Source organism: Muntiacus reevesi, chromosome 19 (assembly GCF_963930625.1).
Source record: "Muntiacus reevesi chromosome 19, mMunRee1.1, whole genome shotgun sequence".
NCBI lineage: Eukaryota > Metazoa > Chordata > Mammalia > Artiodactyla > Cervidae > Muntiacus > Muntiacus reevesi.
Window position 1 is genome coordinate 14,338,138 of NC_089267.1, and position 22,614 is coordinate 14,360,751.

Consider the following 22,614-nt stretch of genomic DNA (forward strand, 5'->3'; position numbering starts at 1 on the left):
AATGATGATTCTACAAGTGGTTTGTTATGGCATTAAGTGAGATTAAAACAAATATCCCAAAACAAGAAGCAAAAAATGAACCCCAGACAAATGGCAGTTACAAAATCAGGCAAATAATAATTAAAATAATGGACCATACACATATACACCCATGAACAAAATCAAAACAGTCCAACAAAAATAAAGTACAGTAGATTGACCCAACAAACAAAGGAAATCAAAAATTACATTTACCAGTTAAGAACAAAACTAACTGAAGCACAAACTGGAAAACAAAACTAAAACAAGGTACCAAGTGGGGAATAAAGCAATGAAAATAAAGCTAACAAATATGTTGAAAGGAAAGGAAAGAAAGAATAGTTATCAAAGTTAAATAGAGGTAGGTAAAGAAGATTTATATACATTAAAGATTAACTGCAAGGGGGAAATGACAGTAGGAAAAGCAAACAGAGGAATATACATAGAAAAAAAATAATAGGCTTAAAAAATTATAGAGAAAAGAAAAAAAAATGGAAAACTCGACAGAACTGCAAAAGCCCAATGTAGAGACAGAGGTTTATAACAACAATAAAAAATGTAACTGAGAAAGAAAAGGGAAAAAAACTCAAAAGCTCAATTAAATTTCATAGTGCCAATAAAACTCACAACTACAAGAGAGGTGGGAGGAGGGAGGAAAAAGAAAAAAAAAAAACCAAAAGAATCTATAGAAAAAGTGAAAACATCAGAATAATAAATGTCTTTCTTGGGTCATGGCTGTTGGAGTCCTCTCCCTCGCTGGGAGTCACAGTCCGCCTCACCTCCCTAGGATGCCCTCCAATTCTGTGCTGGTATCTGGACCTGCTGTGGGGCAGCTCAGGGTCTAATCTGGTCCTACTCCTCTGTGTCTTGCCTCCAATGTCCACAGCTATCAGAACTAGACTGTTTTCTTTTGGGGGAGCTCTCAATGACCTTTTATATCTTCCATAGACATGAGTCTGCCTAGCTGATCATGTGGATTTAATCTGCAGGTGGTGGGAAGGTTTTGGGTCTTCTTCCTTAGCCACACTGCCCCTGGGTTCCAACTGTGGTTTTATTTCCACCTCTGCACGTGGGTCCACAATCCCTCCACAATCCCTAAACTCCAGCTTCCTGCCACTGTGCCTTCCAAGGGACCTGTGTCCCTGTCTGGGGTATGTATGGCTATGGCAAGGACTGTCTGATTCTTAAACCATTTAGGCTGCCACAGATCAGCTGTTTCACACTCAGCATTAAATGTTTCTCCTCTGACTCAGACAATTGCCCTGATGTGGGGATCGGGCCCCTGCTTCAGTTCCCTCACCTGCCGAGGGCAGGGCCAGTCCTACTGATGCTCCTGTTTTCCCTCCTAGTTCCTTCATCCTACTGAGTTTTGCGTGTTTCTATATATTCTTTTCCATAGGTCAGGTATTCCTGTCCACTCTTGGCTGGTGCTCTGCATGCACTTCTCTGTCTGGAGGTTATGCCTGATGTATCTATGGAGAGAGATGTACTCCACGTCCACCTACTTCTCCGCCATCTTGTTTTCTCCCTCCCTCATACACTCTTGTTGAGAATATAAATTGGTGCAACCACTATGGAGTTTCCTCAAGAAATTAAAAATAGAGCTACCATATGATCCAGCAATTTCACTTCTATGTGTCTAACTAAAGAAGATGAAAACACTAGTTCTGTAAGATCTGAATCCCTATGTTCATTGAAACATTATTTATAATGACCAAGGTATGGCAACAACTTAAGTGTCCATTGATAGATGAATGGATAAAGATGTGATATATGTATATGCATATATAGATGCATGCTTCCTGTAGAAATTTTAAGTCATATATTTATCCAGAGATTATCATTGTTAACACTTGGAATGTAGTCTTCTAATTTTTCAATAGAATCTTACAGTAGATATTTTTGCAATTTTTTTTAATTAAATAGTCACTTTTTCAAATTTGATGTCAGAACAACTCAAATTCATTCTTTTCCTGATTAAGAAGACTCTGCTATTAAACATATATGTTTGCCTCTATGTTTTCACTACAATCAAAATGCTGCACTCATATAGCTGTTATTCATTAAATGTCGTAGTTAAGAACCCATGTTGTATTTAAAGCCACCTCTCACTCCCCCAGGTGGTTATCATATGGTAACTAGACCCAACAATCTTTGCCTTCCAGCACAGTCCATGCATGCAAACAGAGGGAAGGAAGTAGGATCTCTCTGCTGTAACTTTGTATCCCTGAGTTCCGTTTCCTCCCAGGCAGTGTTTCCTCAGGAGATCTGCTGTTAACCTGGAGGCAGTGGGTGAGCTGTCCATTTGGTTCCCCAGAGGAGGCACAGAGCTTCCATGAGAATAATATATTCACTAGCTATTTTAAGAAGATAATATCAGACAAAAGTTTAATTGATCTCCTTTTTAAAGTGAGTGCAATTAAACGTTTCCTATAAAATGAATCTCAGGTATAAACCAACTTTATTTGAACTGTAAGTCACACACAGTCTAGGCTGGTCAGTTGTTCTAGGCTGGTCACATAGTTCTAGATAAGGAGGTAAAGATTTTATGTCACCAAATGTGGTTAGCCTTCCACAAAGAAAATTTTATTTTCCAATCTGAACTAATCACAAGGAGAATCTGACATAAGGCAATGAGTGGCTCAGCACTAACTCAACTCCTCTCCTGATATCACCTCAGAGTCCTTGTTGCATTTGTGGTGGCCTGACATTGCCCACCACCCCACGATTCTCTATGTAGGATTACCCAGCACATGGTAATAGTACAATCCAGTATTATATTATTATGTCACATTATAATATATAATATTATTGTGTTAAAATAATAAAAATCTTTTCTGTGGTTTAACAAGATAAAATGACTTTGAATATTGCTTACTTTTTTTTATTCTGATATCTTTACATGTAATTTTTTTTCATAGTGAATTCTGTGTACAAATCAACCCTATCAAATATCAGAAAATCCATGAGAGAAAAAAATTATTTCATGGGCTTACACCTTGGTTTTCTAAAATGTAAGGTAAGCCCTTATGTTTTAAGTAAGCCCAAATTTTAGATGACAAGTCAGATCATTTCATAAGTAAGAATTTTTTTAAATGCACAAAACAGGAATAATAATAGCTATTTTTATACCATACATATAAAGCATCCAACATAGATTCTGGTATGTTGGAAGCACTCAATGAAAACAATTTTATTATTATTATTGTGCCATTTATTTTCTTCCCACAGTCAGTAGGTATAATAATAGTTATATTAAAATTAACATTAATGCATTAATGATTGTAATATTTACATGACAATTTATACATCTGGTCTTATATGTCATTATTCTTAATTTGTCATTCACTTTAATTGGGCTGTAAGTAGAAAAATACATAGACAATTGCTTCTATAGTTGGGTCCAGATCATAGTCAGCTCACCAACCTCAGGTTGGTGTGAACCAAATTAAACAAATAAATCGACCACAATTAGTGAGGAACCTAAGCTGGGTAAAAGAAACCAATTACACACCATCATTATATAGGACTTTCTCAAGAATATTCTACATACGTATTTTAAATCCACAATGTATAACTCTCCTTTTAAATAAAGCACTCATGAAAAATTTCTGGAATTTATTTGAGGATTTTACATAACCAAGATTCTGATCTTTTCTTGGTATATTAAACACCCTTTACAATCATTGAACTTACACCATGTTCTTCTAATCTGTTAATGGAGTAGACACTATTCCGCCTTAAGTCACCAAATTCCAGAATAGAAAAACAAACATTAAAAACTGAGAGGAGAGTCAAGTCAGACTGTCTCCTTGTTCCCAAGCATCTAGTCTGACCTCCCACATAGAGTGCTAATTTGTGCTTCAATCTCTGCTCTGTTGTACCACAATCTAGCAGAAATGGCAGTTCCCAGTTCCAGGATGGATATTTCTCAGAGAATGAATGGGAATGGAAAATAAATCTTGAGGTTGAAGGTTAATTATTGACAAAAATTATTCTTTGGCAATAACAACTTTCTCTATAACATTCATAAAAGTGTCTTGTTTTATGTAGTTTTTATGTATATTAATGTTGAAAGATGTTCTAAGACTGTCTGAAGCAGGAGAAATGACAGAAAGAGGGTTCTGAAAAGAAAATAAAGAGGAACGAATGAAGCATAAGCCCAGGAAAGCATGGAAAATTGAAGGAGAGGACAGAAGTCATACACATCAGGGTCTGAATCCAGATAGGGAGGGAAAAAAGAGGAAACAGAATTCCCACAGAGTGTAAGTATGAAAGGGAGGGTATGAGGGATGATAAGGAAGCAAGGACGTGACTTCCCTGGTGGTCCAATGGTTAAGACTCTGCTTCCAGTGCAGGGGATGCAGGTTCAATCCCTGGCGGGGGAACTAAGATCGCACATGCTGCATGGTGCAGCCACACACACACAAGAAGCAGCAGCAGACATGAGAATGTCTTTGTATTGGCTGTTTAAAGAAAGTGGGCTTCCGTGGTGGCTCAGGTGGCAAAGCGTCTGCCTGCAATGTGGAGACCCAGGTTCAATCCGTGCGTCTGGAAGATCCCCTGGAGAGGGAAATGGCAACCCACTCCAGTACTCTTGTCTGGAAAATTCCATGGATGGAGGAGCCTGATGGTCTACAGTCCATGGGGTCACAAAGAGTCAGAAGTGACTGAGCGACTTTACTTTCTTTTTTTTTTCTTCATTTATTTTTATTAGTTGGGGGCTAATTACTTTATAATATTATAGTGGCTTTTGCCATACATTAACATGAATCAGCCATGGACTTACATGTGTTCCCCATCCTGAAACCCCCTCCCACCTTCCTCCCCATCCCATCCCTCTGGGTCATCCCAGTACACCAGTCCTGAGCACTTGTCTCATGCATCCAACCTGGACTGGTGATCTGTTTCACACTTGATAATATACATGTTTTGATGCTATATGAAGCAACCTAGATGCCCATCAGCAGACGAATGGATAAGAAAGCTATGGTACATATACACAATGGAATATTACTCAGCCATTAAAAAGAATACATTTGAATCAGTTCTAATGAGATGGATGAAACTGGAGCCCATTATACAGAGTGAAGTAAGCCAGAAAGATAAACACCAATGCAGTATACTAATGCATATATATGGAATTTAAAAAGATGTTAACGATAACCCTATATGCAAGACGGAAAAAGAGACACAGATGTATAGAACAGACTTTTGCGACTTCACTTTCAAAGAAAGGAGAGCTACAAAAGGAGAAGTGATGAACTCATTGAATAATGCATTGCTAGTTAAATCACCGAATAGAAGTTGCAGATTCAGCATAATTGTGCTATTATTCACACTTACATTCTAATTAACAGAATTATATACAATGTGTAGGCTCACTTTATCTGTGGGTATGAAAGAAGTAAAGGGGACTCATACTTGTGCCCAGTGTATGAAAAAGAACGCTCAGAAGGACCACCACAGTGACATAGCACCTCTCCTCTCAGCACATCTGCTGTAGGACCAAACGACTCCAGACGGCATGAAATGCTTACTGCCTACCTTCACTCTGGGAAATCTTTCAGAAGTGGCTTTCTCCATAAAAGGACTTCCCCAGAACAAAGCACAGAAATGTTAGCACAGAAGGTCTGGGTGTGGTTTTACTCACATCACTGCTCCCTTCATGTTCACAAAATGTTCCTGCTCTCAGACCAGTGAGAAACAGCTGAGCATCACAGGACCAGGTACCACCCTCACAAGACCCCTCACAGGATACATGCACAACACAAACCACTCTCCAACTAGTTTCCCTCCATCCCCTGGAATAACAGACAGAACTGACGAAGAGAGAGCTGTTGGTCTTCCAAAATGCCCAACATCTGGAGTGCCAGAGGCAGGATGAGACAGAGAAACCATGAGCTCCTACCCAACAAGTATCTTGGGAATTAACCCAAGGCTGATAATGTTCTGAATTCCAGGAAGATAAGCAGCACAGTGATTGACTTGTCTATAAATTCTTGTATCTGAATTAACAAGCTATATGACTTTAGCTTCCCTGGTGGCTCAGATGGTAAAGAATCCCTGCAATGTGGGAGACCTGGGTTTGATCCCTTGGGTGCGAAGATCCCCTGGAAAAAGGGCATGGCAACTCACTCCAGTATTCCTGCCTGGAGAATCCCCATGGACCAGGAGCCTGGCGGGCTGCAGGCCATGAGGTCACAGAGAGTCAGATAGGACTGAGCGACTAAGAACAGCACATGACTTCGAGAAAGGTAAACTTTCTGGCCTTAGTTTCCTCATTTCATAAAAAGCAGTTGAGTCAATCATCTCTTAGCATCCATCAGTATCTAAAAATATTATGGTAAAAATTTTTTTCAGAGTAATTCATGAGCTTAGCAGATTGCCCAAAACTCGAGCCTTAGTATCCCTTTCCTGGGTCAGTTTAATCCTATAATTCTAATGAGCTTGAGCAGATTTATGCCATGATCAAAGGCAAGGATTCCTTCCTCTAGCTCTGTGTTTTATCTACTTGTCTCTTGGTCCCCCACTCTCACGATCCAGTCAAATTTGTCCATTTTGGATATTACTTTCTGTTTTGATAATAACATTACTCAGGAAATACACAGCCATCAAGATGTTCTTGGCACTTCAGTGATTAGGCAGAATGGACTTCTGTGATTAGGCAGTCTTGTTTCCACAGTTCTAATGAGTAAGATCCCTCCTAGGAAATCCGATTGAGCTACCAAGAAAGAAATATGTGGGCTTTTCTTTATAATAAGAGCCTCTAGGTCTGGCAAACTTTTAGAAGTCAGTAGGCAATATTCAAGAACAATAGGAGGAAAAGAAAACAATGCATTCTCAAAAGCATCACATGTGTTTGGACTCCTATTTTTCAAAATGGAAATGGTGTTATTTTTTTTTCTGATTATTAAGATTTTTACCACATATTGTCAAATTGCCTTTCAGGAAGCTTGCCCTAGTTGATTTTCTCACCAGCATTCCATAGTGACTACTTCTTCACACCCTCACCAAACAGGTATCAGATTCTATTGTGTCTTTGTCAATCCGTTGGCTGAAATAATACTATTTTCTTTTCATTTGTATTTTTAATTATCAGTAAGGTTCGTTTTCACACATTTATTACAAATTGTTTACTTATGCCATTTGTCCATTTTTCTTTTGTTGTGTCTCTTGCTTTATTCATGTAAAAGAGCTCTTTATATTAAGGATATTTGTTCTTAACTGTTTTTGTTCATGAGGTGCTTTTTTTCCTGCATAATAATTTTCACTCTGCTTTAAGGAGTAAAATATTTCAGTCTTTTGCTTTACTGCTTTTTTTTGCCCTGTTTAGGAAGTTCTTTCTGATCTCATCTATATATATGTTTTTTTTTTTTCAAGTATTTCACCCTCAATTGTAAATTTCTGGTGAATTTAAGTGTATTTTGGTATGTATTTTGGTATAAAGGGTAACATAGAGATTTCATTTCATTTTTTTCCCCAGTTATTTCAACCCCATTGTTTGAAAAATCCAAATTTTCTTTTCTGATTTGAAATGCCTCTCCTTTCCAACACTAAACTCTTTATATACAGGTTTCTGGAGTTCTGACTGTTTTCCTTTGATCTCCTCATCTGATGTGAACTTATTCTGACACCACTACCAAAGTGTTTTTAATGAGTGTGGTTTCAAAATTCATTTTATTATGTGGTAAGGCAATGCTCCCAACTTGTACTTCAAAAATTTCCTGGCTATTCACACAAGATTCTTGCTCCAACAGCAGTTAGGCACTTGAAGTGAAGTGCTGAATATATGTAAGTATTTTTCAAAGTGCACAAACTTGTGAAAGCCCTAAAGCAAATAATTTTATAGGAAATATCCATCGCTCCCTTTTAGACTTGTTAAGATTAGTCACTGCTATTTTTTTTCAACCATGCAGTTTATAGGATCTTAGTACTCAGACCAGAGATTGAACCCACACCCTCGGCAGTGAGAGCACAGTATTCTAACCACTAGACTGCCAGGGAACTCCCATTAAGATTGGTCACTGCTTTGAAAGAATGCTCAGGATGTAGGTAGTGTTGAGCATCAAGAATTTTCTAGCCCACAAGATGCATATTTGACTGGCATATTATGGCCACAACATTTTAAGTGTGATGAAAATATGTGCATCCTCTTTATCACACTATTCTTTAAAACATTAAAATTATCATATACATGGAAAGAATGCAAATTATAAGCATCCCACCATTTGTAAAGCTATGTAGACTTGTTGAAACAAATCAGTTATTGAGCCTTTCAGTCACATTCATTTCCTCTGCCTTCCCTTAGACCTTGTTTGTCAGTCCCTATCTTGCTTTCAGCCTCTAGGGTCCCCTTTCCTCACAGCAAGAGTCACTTTATCATCCCCATCTATGATCTCTGAGTCAATTACTCACCACCCAAAACCAGGTGAGTGCTCCCACCACCCCCTTCACTCCCTAGTCATCTGGCATTGAAATTGCCATTGGTTTTACCTGGAACCCAGCTAGAGAGTAGAGATCATATGCTCTTCACCATTGTACCCAATCCCTAGCTCAGTCCCTGACACAGGCAAATTTCAGTAATATTTAGTGAATGGGTGAACACTACAAACTGAATGTGAAGCAGGAGGGATACAAAGAGCTCTAGCCCAGGACTCTGGAACTTAACATCATCTTAATTGTTCCAACATTGCATTAGAGTCTCTAGGACTGCTCCTCCTCCACGATGATTCTGTCCCTGAACCCCACGTCGCTGCTTTCTTCCCCAGTCCTGCTGAAAGGCTTGCCCCACCTGCCTACCAGGCCACCCCATAACCTCAGGTTAGATCCTCAGATGCCAGGAGTTAGCTTGAACTCCTTGTCATTTAAAGCCACACCATTTGAAACCTCTGTTCTACCTGTTCTCAGTTAGCTACATGCATAGGCCTTGTCTGATGGAGACTAAGATATGTTCTTCAGGATGAGCAGATTGTGTGCCTCTCACTTCCAAATCAGTTGCTTTCATACAGCCCAAATCCTTTTAATTGCACACGATGCATGCTACGCAACTCTTTGCAACTCTGTGGACTGAAGCCCTCCAGGTTCCTCTGTCCATGGCATTCTCCAGGCAAGAATAGGATCTCCTGGAGGATGGCATGGCAACCCACTCCAGTATTCTTGCCTGGAGAATCCCATGGACGGAGAAGCCTGGAGGGCTTCAGTCCATGGGGTCGCAAAGAGGTGGACATGACTGAGCTACTAACCACATGCGTGCAAAGTTGCTTCAGTCGTGTCCAACTCTTTGTGATCCTGTGAACCATAGCAGCCCGCCAGGCTCCTCTGTCCATGGGATTCTCCAGTCAGGAATACTGGAATGAGTTGCCATCCCATCCAGGGGATCTTTCCAACTCAGGGATGGAACTCAAATCTCTTATGTCTCCTGAATCAGCAGGTGGGTTCTTTACCACCAGCACCACCTGGAAAGCTCTGCCACACAATAGCAATGATAGCACTGTTGAAGTCCAACTCCTAGGAAACTTCTGAGAACAGAAATCAGAATAGTAATCCAGATATAAATCAAATTGTAGGACTTTTAGCCATACATTCATGCTATCTGGAAAAACAAAAGCTCTTTTTTTTCCCTCTAATCTCTCTCTCAAAAGGACAAAATTTTTCACTTTCTGGGAAACCACAAGTCACTTTCATCTGGTTTTCCCCCTAGTCCTCGCCTCTTTTTGAGCTCAACATTTCACGTGTTCATTTTGGGGAGATTCCATTGCAATACATCACCAGGAACACATGTGTTCCGCTGGGACCTTATTCCCTGGAAGATGTGAATGGTGATGTAAATAACAGCATCACTGGAATTTGGAGTAAGTAGTGCAGGAAAGAAAGTTATGGTGAAATAAGGCAAAATCAGGCAACTATAATCAATATTTCTTCTTGGGGTAATGCAGAGAGTATTGATGCTGTAGAGAACTTCAGTGGTATTCATCAACTGGAGCTGTCAGCAGAACATTAATTAAATGGCAGCTGCTGCTTTACCACTTGTAGGGGAGGGGAGCAATGCTGACTCCAAAATAGATTTCCGAGGATGAGAACATTTCCAGCTAATAAACCAAATAAGAGCCCAGTTGTGTTTTTGTTGTTTTTTTTTTTTTTAATGAGTTTTGCAGCACATGAGTGAAGAGATGAGGAACTATTAGACTTGCGTTGATAGTTAGGTCTTATGCCACTACTTTTAAAGTAAGAGTTCTAGTCTGCTGTTGGAAATACACACATATCATGCTAATCACAGCTACAGAGTCCAGCTTTGCTCCCACTCAGTTAAGGATTCATTATTCTCTGATGTGCTAATGAACATTTAAGATGTCTGTTGATTTTTAACTTGTAATAAAAACAATATGTGGCCATTAAAGCTTTAGAAGCAAAGAAATAAACAAGCTTGGTCACAGATTGTTATTCTCATGCTTTTATAAAAATTATGCTCCATCCAATTACTGATCAAAACTGTTCAGTAGTGTTTATTCCTCAAATTCATGACATTTAACAGATTTACCTTATTGAGCACTTGTTTTGTGCCATGTACTAAAAAGAGTTCCCAGTCATACCTAAATCTATTTATCACATTAGTGTTTTAAATTTACATGTAAATATTTATCATGGACTATTTTTAATAAATCTTCACTTTTTGTTGAGTTCCTGTTGCTCTGAGAAATAGGTGCTACAGTATTTGCCATTGGTGATTTTCAACTTGGTAAAATTCATTTAACAGACAATGCATATAGATTTTCCCCAAGGTTTGAAAAAGCCTTCTCTACAGAATTTCAAACTTACAGAATCAATCAGAAAATTAATTCCATATATATGACCTAAAAATGTAGATTTCAAGAGGTCTTTGGAATACAATGACCCTCCAGCCAATCAGTTCCATGGGAAAGACCAGCTTGTTTCCAACACACCTGCTGCTATAGAAGTGAAATGATTAATCCCTTCCTGTTGTTGATGTCATGAGAAGTTAGGGGGTGGTATGAAAGTCCAGACTGGGGGAATCCCAGGGAAAACAGTGAACACAGCCAAACTCACAGCATTAGGGGGAAAGTCAAGGTCTGAACAAGAAAGTAAAGTCTGCGGTTAGAATTTCCACGGAAAGGTAAAAACTATGTGTCCGAAGTTAAAGCAGAAAATATTATATTGGTCTGCAAAAGAAAGACAGAATAAAAGAAACAGTTATTGGGGAAAATGGAATACATTGGAACAGTCCCTAAGAGAGTGGGTTGCCTCCAACCGGCCCACTTATTGGGAAAATAAAGAATGCAAGAACCCAACCTCTAGTCAAGCAGCAGACCAATTAGTGGGACTCAGAACACCAAGGCCAGCTGCCACAAGACCCCTGATGCTGAAACAGGGAAGCAGCTGCCGTCCAACACCTTACATTCTCAGAGTTGGCTCCAGAACAGCAAAGTGATTAAAAGATTAAGGGCACAAGCTGAGGAGTCCAGTTGCCTGGACTCAAATCACAGATCCACCACCTGCTTGTTGGAGGGCCTTGGGTGGTTCCCTCAGCATCCTCTTCTGTAGAATGTAGCACATATGGATATCTACCTCATATCTGCCTTGTTAGTGCCTAATGTATAGAACACACTCATTAAATATCAGCTACTTTGTTGATTATTATGATCATGTGATAGAAAAGTTAATAGACTAGGACTCTGTAATTTCCACCAAGTGACCTCTCTTTCCTCTTCCTAATACCTTCTTCTTTAAAATGAAAAGACTGTGCTAGATAACTGGTTCTCAACCCTGGATGTACATTAAAATCACATAAAACTTCTAAAATAGGTCTGTACTTGGGCACCCACTCAGGTTAGCTTGAATCAGAACCTCTGGGGCTCTACCTGGACACCTGCACTTTCCAGGCATCCCAAGTGATTCTGCTGGACCAAGAGCATTTGCAACTGCAGACTCGATGGCCTGATGACCCCAAGGGAGCTCAAGGTCTAGAGGTTTCCACTCTCTTTGGTATGGGTGACTCCAGGACCTAAGCTGTATAATCATCAACAATCTGAGACTCAGAGCCCCCAGTTCCTGCTCAAAATCAGACCAGGTGTGGCGGTGCTGAGAGAGCTAGAAGCCTCACAGAATGTCTTAATTATCATGCAGTTTGGGTGCCAGGAGGAATTTAGAATAATTGAATGAGGAACAAAAAGTACTTCCAGAAGCCCACCAGTAAAGCGCATTTTCTCCAAAGGATATAAGCACTAATTCTTTCCCTCCTTTGACACTGTTACACCTTTTTACATAAAGACAGGGAGGACAAAAGGGAAATTCTTGGTTTGTTGTAAGAAAGTCAGGAGAGATCATGTGAATGAAAAAGAGCACCTTGATGAAATATATCACTGCCTTTTTGGATTAACTAGGTCCCTGCCACACAGCAAAGAGTGTATTTGCTTCAGGTGTTTAGCCTGTCAAGTAAGTAGTGCACAAGTCCTGTGTGCTGACCAATACTGAACAAGTAGGAGCAGGGGCTGGGGTGTGCTAGTATAGTTGTGACAAGATGCTGTTTGTAATGCATAGAATAGAACTTCTCGTGATGCTAGGAACATACTCTGTTATATGTTTACTTCACATGAAACATTCACATTCCTGGGATATTCAATCCCATCACCTACGATATTTGATACACTGAAAAAGTAGAGTATTTATGGCCACTGGCATAAGAAAATGCAAAGCATTATCCTTTCCATCAAAACTGTATTAGAACTGCTCTCCTTTTATTAATACTTGAGACAATGCAAAAGTTAAGTGCCATACAAGCAAATATAAACTCAAAAATTTCCAATTCTATCCAGATAGTCAGACTTTTAGCATCATTTTTAACTCTTGGTTTTATTGTTTTAATTTTTATTGGGGTATAATTGATTTACAGTGTACTACTTTCAGGTTACTTTTAGTTTTAATAAAGATAAAGTAATTAAACAGAATAAACAATAAAACATCTCATACCATTGTTCCACTGTAACAAACCACTGACTGCAAGATATCAGGTAATTTTCCTTAAACTATAGCAAGCTCTCTGGTTTTCAGAAGGAACAGCAGGCTGCCGGATTGACAACTCATTGCCTAAACAAAGTCATTGGGAGCCAATAAGAGCTGTTATGGACTTCCCAGGTGGAACTAGAGGTAAAGAATACACCTGCCAATGCAGGAGACATAGAGATGCCAGTTTGATCCCTGCCTCAGGAAGATTCCCTCCAGGAGATCATGGCAACCCACTTTAGTAGTCTTGCCTAGAGAATTCCAAGGACAGAGGAGCCTGGTGGGCTACAGTCCATAGGGTCACCAAGAGCTGGACATGACTGAAGTGACTTAGCATGCACAAGAGATCTTATACAGAATGTACTTGCCTTCCTCACTGTCTCCCCCAACCAACTTACACAAACCACTAAAGGCTTCTTCCAGAATTACTGCTACCAGCAGCTGGAGTAAGGATGTTGCAGGACTCTCTCTTGCACCACTTAACAAACGGAATGCCCGTGACCAAGACAGAGATCTGCAGAGCATTTCATGACAAAAGAAGGTGGAGTTCTAACTTGTCAACAGGAGCAACAGTACACCAAAACCTCCAACAGCATCAAAGGATTTCGCTACAACAGCACACATAATAGATCATAAAATCAAACGTTCCAAGGCCTCCTCTTTCAGAGAATCATCTCAGCAGTGTAGAAGCTGAACATTGCATTGTGCCATCACCACCGGCATGAGTTTCTGTGTTCCAAAGACCCCAGGCCTATCTCCTCTTGGGCTGCCCAATTCCACTGGCCACTGCAGCTTCTGGCTCCACTTCAGGACCCAGGAGAAGAGCCCCAAATGGACTTTCAACCTTGAGTCTTTTTGTTCTTTGTCCTTCGTGACTTCAGACTGCAGGGGCAGCTGACCCCCTGTAGGGGGTCACCTCTCACCAAAACCTCTTGAAACAGGAGGAAAGAGGGCAGGGCACAACTTCTGAAAGAATGACATACCCCAAGAACACAACATAAAACAATTAGAATCAAATGAGTCTAAAATGGTAGACAAGTCAATGTCGACCAGACCTTGATCCTCACTCAATAAGCAAAGCTAAATGATATACCCAGAGGTGCCATGACAGTTCCAAGGCACCATCAAAGGACCAAAAAAGTGGGCAGTGGCCCAATTCTGGGACACCTCCACCCCTTCCCCAAAATAATTGGAATAATCCTCCCACTCTTTAGCCTATGAAATTACCCAGCCCATAAAAACTAACCACATCACATTTCACAGCCTTGTACTTGCCCTCTGCAATGGCCCACACTCGGCCTGTGGAGTGTGTTTCTCTCTGAATAAATCTACTTCTTACCTATCACTTTGTTTCTCACTGAATTCTTTCTGTGATAAGACATCAAGAACCCGAGCTTCATTATTGTGCGTTTTGGGCTAGGTTCAAGTCCCAGTGTTAGATAAACGGCTCCAGCCTCACAGTCATTGAAGTAGAGGTCCTCCTTGAACAACTGCCTCCTTTACAACTAAATAAAGGCAAATTGCTCAGGTTTGAATCTCAAATCTACTGCCCAGTTACTTGTCATCTATAAACCTAATTTTTATAATCCACAAAACAAGAGATAAAAATAGTGCCTCATCAGATTGTTTTGAGAAGTAAATAAAATTATCCAAAATGCCTGGCACAGAATAATCTCCAGTGTTTGCTATTATTATCATCATTTATGTATACTAAACAATTATGCACAGCTCTAATAAAACATTATGTAGATAACCTATATTAAAAAGTACCTATTATTATCATTATATTCTCTTTTATATCACTGTAAAACAATTGGGATTCAGATGTCCCAGTCATTAGTTGGAACACCTGGCATTCTGGGCAGCTATCTATGGAATGAACAGAATATGGAAGGTGGGGATTTGTCACCAAAGTTGAGGGGCCCCCGGGGAGTGAATTCTACCAAAGCAGCTGGCTTCCTTGAGGGCCAAACAACAGGCTGGGACCCAAGCAACTGGCCTGGTGGTGCCCAAACCAGGGGATGAGCTCTATCAAGACAGCATGTGAAAGTCAAGCTTGTGTGTAAAGGCCACTCCCTCATCCAAATTCCAGGCTGCTCTTGAAGCATGTGTCACTCACTAAACAGTTAATGAAACACAAAGCGCCTTGAATATCTCCAGTGTCACATTTCAAGACTTATAGAATAATTAGGAAAAACCTGAGCTGGCAAAAGTCTTCCCAGCTTGCGCTGGCAGGCAGACCATCTTTGTTTTCCTTTAGTGTGTGTTGTCGTCACAGTAACTGCAAGGCTCCAAATACAGGCCCGGGGTGTCATTTCCTCAGGTACTTAGGCTGCGACACTGAAATAGCATTATGAACTCAGCAATGCCTCTTCCTTTCCTGTTGTGCTGTGGTGCCTCAGTCAAAGAAGCAGGCCCTAAAATGAGTTACTGAAGACATAAGTGTATTAAAGAGATATAAAGAAAAATAAAGTTCATTTATCCCTATTACTGTACTGTCTGTGACTCATGTGTATGTCAGGGTTGGGGAGGGGGGACCTTATTTTTGCAAAGATCTTTTAGATAAACAAGGCAAGTTGGCAGTAACTTGATTGTCTTGGTGATGTCAGTAGTCTACTGTTTTTAATCAAATTGTCTTTTGGTTTTAAATCTGTAGCAAATTATTTTTTAAAGAATGCATTTGGCCAACTCTGATATGTCCATTTCATGGCTTTCTTCCACCGTTTCCTTACAGAGATAAGTGACAGATAATTCACTACTTCAAAGTAACTTGGAAAGACTGAAAGATTGCAATTACAATTATTGAAAAAGCAAAAATAGACTACTTTCAAGTGTAGACATAGAAGGTCTTTGGCCAGTGAAGCAAAAATCATCCTCATCTATGTTTTGGTGAAGGTGGTGGATGACAGAATTTAAGCAAAAACAAAAAAGTCCCTAAACCTTAAGGGCTCAATGAAAGTCAGACCACTTGAGATAAATTCCACACTAGCTTTAAAAATTCTTTTTAAAGTCTGTCTTTCACAGACCTCGGGAACACATAAATCACACAATATTATGCACGTTGACACTATTTCCCAAAAAGGAAACACAACACCAAACTTCTCTTGACTTTTCAGTGCTGCTGTGGCTTAAACAAAGCTCTCGGGGACCAGAGTGCTGGTTAATATCGTGTTTCTTCATCTCTTTGCTGGGAGTTTCTCAAGTTCTGCAATCAGCTGGTCAAAAGCCAACTAGAGCTGCCTAATTCATGTTGGACTTTCCTAATTCTAAGTTCTTACACAACTCGCTGCCTAGCCTTGGAAATTGCACTGCCTTAGCTGCCACCATGAGGAAAGCTGTATTCTGCCTGCAGCCTTGTCTCCTCTCTGAATAGCTAGAAAGTAGGACTGACCATTTAAGGGAAAAGAAGAACATGATCCAGGATATTTTCCTGAGGTTCCCGTATTTTTGCTCTAGAATCTTTACAATGGATTCTAAAAAGCTAGGAAATTTCTTTTATTATTTTCTTCCTTTTCTTTTCTTCCTTTCTTTTTTCTTTCTTTCTAAAACAAGGTCTTCATTACAGAATGATCATTCTGGAATTCAGTTTGCTTTATCTTTTAGAAACTCATCCTTTTGATCACAAAAAATAAAGTTAAATGGATAGGTCTAAACTGTAAGTACCCCGCATAAGGTTTGTTAGCACTAAAGTTACTAAGAAACCTCTCCACTTATAAGAGTGCTTCATATATTTTTGGTTAAGTTAAATACATAGAATAATAAGCTGCTCCTAACATGCTCGTACATCTTTATGATGAAACACTCGTTTTTTTGCCTTGGAATATGCTTTCTTGTCATGTTTAAGAAGAATGACTAGGATTAAGGGCAATGAATAGCAAGAATTCACTTGTATTTGGTGAGGTTGAAGGTAGTGTAAAATGACCTTTTCAGTCTTTTCATTTTTATCTGTTACTAGGTTAGTAAAACAAAACATCTAAAGGAATAAATAGAGAGTGATAAATTTAATAATATATCCCTCCTTGAAGGAGGAAGTCTCCCTTACATACATTACCAAGCATAGTTGGCTATAAAAGAGACACCCAAACTCTATGTATAAACATACTTTATCTCCAACTGCAAATATAGAAACCAGGGAACTGTCTATGCTGTGGGTGATTTCTTGGCTTTCTTAGTAATAATTCTATAAGACAGCATACTGCTGAGTGATAAGGGAGGGACTGAAATATAAATTCCATACTAAACTATTGGCTTGAGCTCAAATTATGTCTTCTTAGAATACCCAGCCACGAAATATGTCCCTAACCTTTCCTATGATCTACGAATTTGATTTTACAGAGGGTCTGCATCTAAGAACTTCATGTGCAACAAAGAATAAAATAAATGATAAATATATTTAAGGCATAGTAATAGAGAAAGAATAACTTAAATTTATTGAAAAGTACTGGGAAACTATAAGTTTTATTAACTCATTTAATTTTCCAAATAACTCTTTGAGGAAAATAGCATTATTATTCCCATTTTACAGATGAGGAAACTGAGGCACAGGGGGTAATTTGCCCAGGGTCATGGTGAGCTGAAATCTGAATCCAGGCCATCTGACTTCCCTATGCAATTAGCCTTTCCTGTCTCCTCCATGTCCATCACATAACCTTTCTGTTACCTCTTCAACTCAGACACAGTGTAAGGAAACAAAACATATTTTTTTTAAGGAAACAAAATGCACTTTATTAGCTTAGCTTTTATTCTATTACTGTATATCTTAAAATAATTAATTTATAAACAAATGTATGTTGCAGGTTTTTAAATATTATTTTTCTAATAAGGTGTTACCAATTTTAAACTTTTTTGCTGAAATATTAATAGATCTCAACCTAAGCTTACCATTCATTTCCCATGATGCTGCTTTTTTAAAACGTACATGTTAGGAGACAAGTGAAAATGTTGATTAAACAAGCTCTATAAAATCCTGTTTCTTAGGGCACCTGTTTTGTGAAGAAATGCTCATCTTTCAAAAAAGATAATTAGCATTAGTTTAGGATGTATATTTTACCACAAAGTTTCACTTCTAAAGGATAAGTAAGGGACTTCCCTGGTGGTCCAGTGGCCCAGGCTCTGCATTTCCAAAGCTGGAGGTGGCTTGAGTTCAACCCCAGGTCAGGGAACTAGATCCTACATGCCACCACTAAAGATCTCCCATGCCTCAACTAAGATCCAGTGCAGCCAAATAAATAAATAAAAGAATAAGTAAAAATCATAACCACAAAGAAATCATTGTTAAATGAATATATTAACTACTTCATAAATTTCATTAGGAAAATCCCACAGTGGTTCTTGCTGAACACCCATTTAAAACAGTAATTTTAAGATAACCTCCTTGGTTATCTCAAAATATAAAGAGAATGCTTTTCTTTTGGTGAACACAGAAAAAAAAGGGTTCAAAATCACAATTCACACTTTATCTCACACAGTAAGGATATAGGTCTCATAAGTGATTTAGAATAAAACTGAGAAATGTCTCTTTTTAAAATAGCAAGGGAAATTTTTTTAAAAATGAACATGATATTTAAACATTTTAATGTTCAAGGCCAGATTTTAATTCACAATGATCCACAAATGGAAGGAATTATGATTTAAATGAATAGTGCCAAAAGTAACTATAAATAGAATCTAGTACTAAAAGATGATAAAAGTATACAAGTTACAGTATTTTGAAGTATACACAGGAGACGCATGTATATTTACATATATGTGTGTGTGTATAGTCTTTATATGTCCCCCTTCCTATTTCCTGCTTGAGATGTACATTATCTCCACAATCAAGTACTTGAGCATAGTTACAATCACTTGTAATTTTTCTGTGCTTGTTAAACTATGAAGACCTTTCTTGAGAAATTTTTGAGATAAAAAGCTATTAACTGCATTTATAGTTGCTTGTCTTAATTTTATACTAATCTATATGTTCTCTCATGCTCATCATTAGAAATCCAGAGCGAAAACTGTTCGTAGAACATCTACAAGATGCATGGCATGGAACAGCTTCAGAGCCAAAGGGTGTTTAGGATAATGCCTTGTACCTAGTCACTTTCATAAAATTGCCCTGAATTTAAAGAGGCAAACCCCATTCTGTGGGTGCATGCATACTCAGATACTTCAGTCCTGTCTGATTCTTTGCGACCCTATGTACTGTAGCCTGCCAGACTCCTCTGTCCATGGGGATTCTCCAGGCAAGAATACTAGAGTGGGTTGCCAGGCCCTCTTCCAGGGGATCTTCCCAACCCAGGGATTGAACCCACATCTCCTGCATTGCAGGTGGATTCTTTAACCTCTGGGCCACCTGGGAAACCCAAATCCCATTCCAAAAGATCTTAATTCTAATAGAGCACCAAAAGATCCAAACTAAGAGGGAATCAATTCTAAAAGGTATGGTCCAGGAAATCACCATGAAAGGGGAAGCCACTGTGGTGAGTTTTAAATAGTGGACAGTTTCTTCAGGAAAGAGGAGGAAACGTGTTCCAGGCAGGAGGGCACAAAATGGGCAGAGGTGGGGCACTGAAATGCACAGTATGCAGGTGTTTGGAGAAGGGCCCAAAGTCTGACCTATCTGAAGCAGAGGGACATTTGTTGTTGAGTAGTGGGAGCTGAGACTGGAAAAGTTAAGTACGTGCCAGATGATGGAAGGTTTTCAAAATACCCAACCTAGGTGTCTGGCAGCAACTAGAAGCCGAAGAAGATAACTGAGGAGTAGAAGAGACAAGCAAAGGAAAATTAACCCCACAGTCATGGGATTGTGGGGGGCTTCCCAAGTAGCTCAGTGGTTAAGAATCCACCTGCCAAGCAGGAGATGTGGGTTCAATCCCTGGGTTGGGAAAATCCCCTGTAGAAGGAGATGACAACCCACTCCAGTATTCTTGCCCGGGAAATCTCATGTACAAGGGAGTTTAGTGGACTGCAGTCCATGGGGTGGAAAAGAGTCAAAGGCACAATTTAGCGACTGAACAACAGCAACATGTGCAAGGTGGTTTGCCTGGTAACACGGGGTGGAGCAGAACCGTCATGATACAAGCCAGACCCAGCATGAAGGGAACAGATCTTACGGTGGTGGAGACACAGCAGTGGAATCTCTTATGGTGAAGGGGGAAGGGACGACTCCAAAATAACACGGAAATGTGAACTTGAGTGAACAAGAGAACACAATCTATGCAGTTGATTGAGCATATACTGGAGGAGAGCACGTGCTCTAACCAGAGCTATTTTTGATTCTCAAGGGTAAACTTATAGTCATGAAGCCAGTGATAATCAAAACTCAGTCCATCAGGAAACATGGCTTTTACTCAGGGCCAAATGCCGCACTCTGTTATCCTCACACTGTTCCACTAACTCCAAAAGAAATTACCCGCCTCCAAAATCTACTAAAGGCAGTACACATACATTTGTAAGCCAACGGTGTGACCCTTCCTAAGATAAAAACAAGAAAAATGTAAAGCATTTACTTCAGATTTTTCAAAACTCTTTAAAGATAAAGATGCTGCATCTCCACTAAAGTATTAGAAGTTTCATTCTCTGACACCAAATTTCCAGAGTGCATTTTGCACTGTTACATTCATTATACATGATTAGCTGCATTTACTTTGTAAACTAACAGCACAGTCAGAGTCATGAAATATAATACATACTGAAATGATGTACTGTTTCATTTTTTCCAGCATATGATATATATAACCTTTAACTAGTTTTTCTTTAAATCGGAACATGTACTGGAAGAGTTGATACATTCTGGTCAACAATGTGTTCAAAACTGGCCTTGGGTAAATTATTTCTTTAAAGTTGACAAAACAGACTCAAATGGTTTTTAAAATGTTCATTTGTGTCTTCTTTGAAATTATCCTTGGTTTAGAATATTCATTCAAACAATCGTGTTCACCCAGAGGAACAAACTTCTTATGCAAATCCAACCCAACTACAGACACAAGTTACCAGCTAACCATGTCATCAATGTGCAGCCATAACTTTTATCAGAGTCAGTGTGCTATTGATCACTCTAAGCAATTCTGATAAAACTGCAGGGCAACTCCTGGAAGTAGAGACAATACAACGGATGAAAAGAGGATTCCCTTCACACTAGGATGAACACATTCATACTCAAATATGTGCAACTTAAGAAAGAATTTTTCTAATACACTCAATGTGAGTTTTAAAAATCAGGATCTGTCTTATCTGTATACAAGCAATTACTCAAAAACCACACCCACAAACTAACATTCTCCTGCATAGTTTATATTCAACAACTGCAAAAGCAGTGATTTGAAACCAGGCATATCTTGTGCCTAGTCAGAAGCGCTTGGGGTGACTGTCATGTAACCAGGTCAGAACCAGCACGAGGTGTACCAGTGAAATCAGAGACGCGGGCAAGGGGGAAGCGGCAGCCAGGCGAAAGGACGGCAACAGAAACACACGCAGGACTTCCCTCTCGTTTACCACACGAGCTGCTCAGCGAGTCTCATTACATGGAAGTGCTTTTGCTTCCAGGGAAAATATCCCCTCCATTGGTTAGCCATCCTCACTGTGAAAGGACTGTGCATTTGCCCTTTGTCAGATTTCTTTGACCTGCCAGAAAGTGATAACTTGGCAGAAATACCTTGATGGCTATTAAAGCATCGTTAACAATCCTCGTGTTTAAAAAGCGATCGGGTAATTCTGAGAAAGAGATGACTTTCTGATTCTTTAAAAAAAAAATAATGCAGGGATTGTCCTCAGTTTCAAATGTGTTATCAGGTAGTGGAACAGTGAGACTCAAAGGAAACAGACAACACAGATTCGGAGAGAGTTCTCTTCTTGTGGAAGCAGAAATTTCTTAAGAGAGTTAAGTAGCTGTGCATTTCGGTCTTACCTGACTGGCAGGCAGCTCGTCTAAACCAAAGGTACGTCCTTTACGGAGGTAGCTTATCCTGTGAAGAACCCAGGGGCTTGCCCCACAGCCCAGGAGAGACTGGAGTCCTGGAAAACCATCCAGCCCAAAAGAATACAGAGGAAAAAGCTTTTCCCACTTTCTTTCCTAGGACTAGCCAATAGCTGAAGTCATGCAGGAAACGGGGCAGCAGAGAAGGGAAAGCGGCTCCTTCTCCCTGAAATCCCGATCAGCAGCAATTGGAGGCTGTTGTATCTCTCCCACCCAGACTTTTGTTTAAAAGTTTTTTCAACTGTTGCTAGGTGTTGTTGGGTTTCTGCGATTAGGTTTCTCGTCTTCTGCTCCCTTCGCAGCACTGTCAGAGCTATGACTTTGTCGAGGAGCTGAGCTCGCGTGTGCTATATTTAACTAGTGTTCTCAGCAAGTCAAGCCTGTCAACAGCTGAGAAGTTTGGAGCCGGCTCTGCTCAGTTCCTCGGCAGCCGGGTTATCAGTGGATACGGCTCTGCTCGCCCCGGAAAAGATTGCGGGGAAACAGCAGACCCTTTTAAGGACTGCTGCTCATTACCCAGACATAATTATTGCTGGAAGCCCTTAAACGCCGAGTGTGATTTGGAACTCAGGTTTTTCACATCGGAGAAGCAGCAGCGGCAGTTGCCTCGAGCAAAGCAA

At 39.7% G+C, this 22,614-nt stretch overlaps 1 protein-coding gene across 3 annotated transcripts in view; it reads right to left on the reverse strand.

The window, feature by feature from the left end:
• The window catches only part of FILIP1 (filamin A interacting protein 1), a 214,818-nt gene extending 192,463 nt beyond the window's left edge, over positions 1-22,355 (reverse strand). For all 3 annotated transcript variants that reach the window (XM_065911383.1, XM_065911382.1, XM_065911381.1), the window contains exon 1: positions 21,926-22,355. The gene's annotated coding sequence lies outside the window, so the exon portion shown is untranslated. The remainder of the gene's footprint in view (positions 1-21,925) is intronic.
• Between the last annotated feature and the right edge of the window lie 259 nt (positions 22,356-22,614).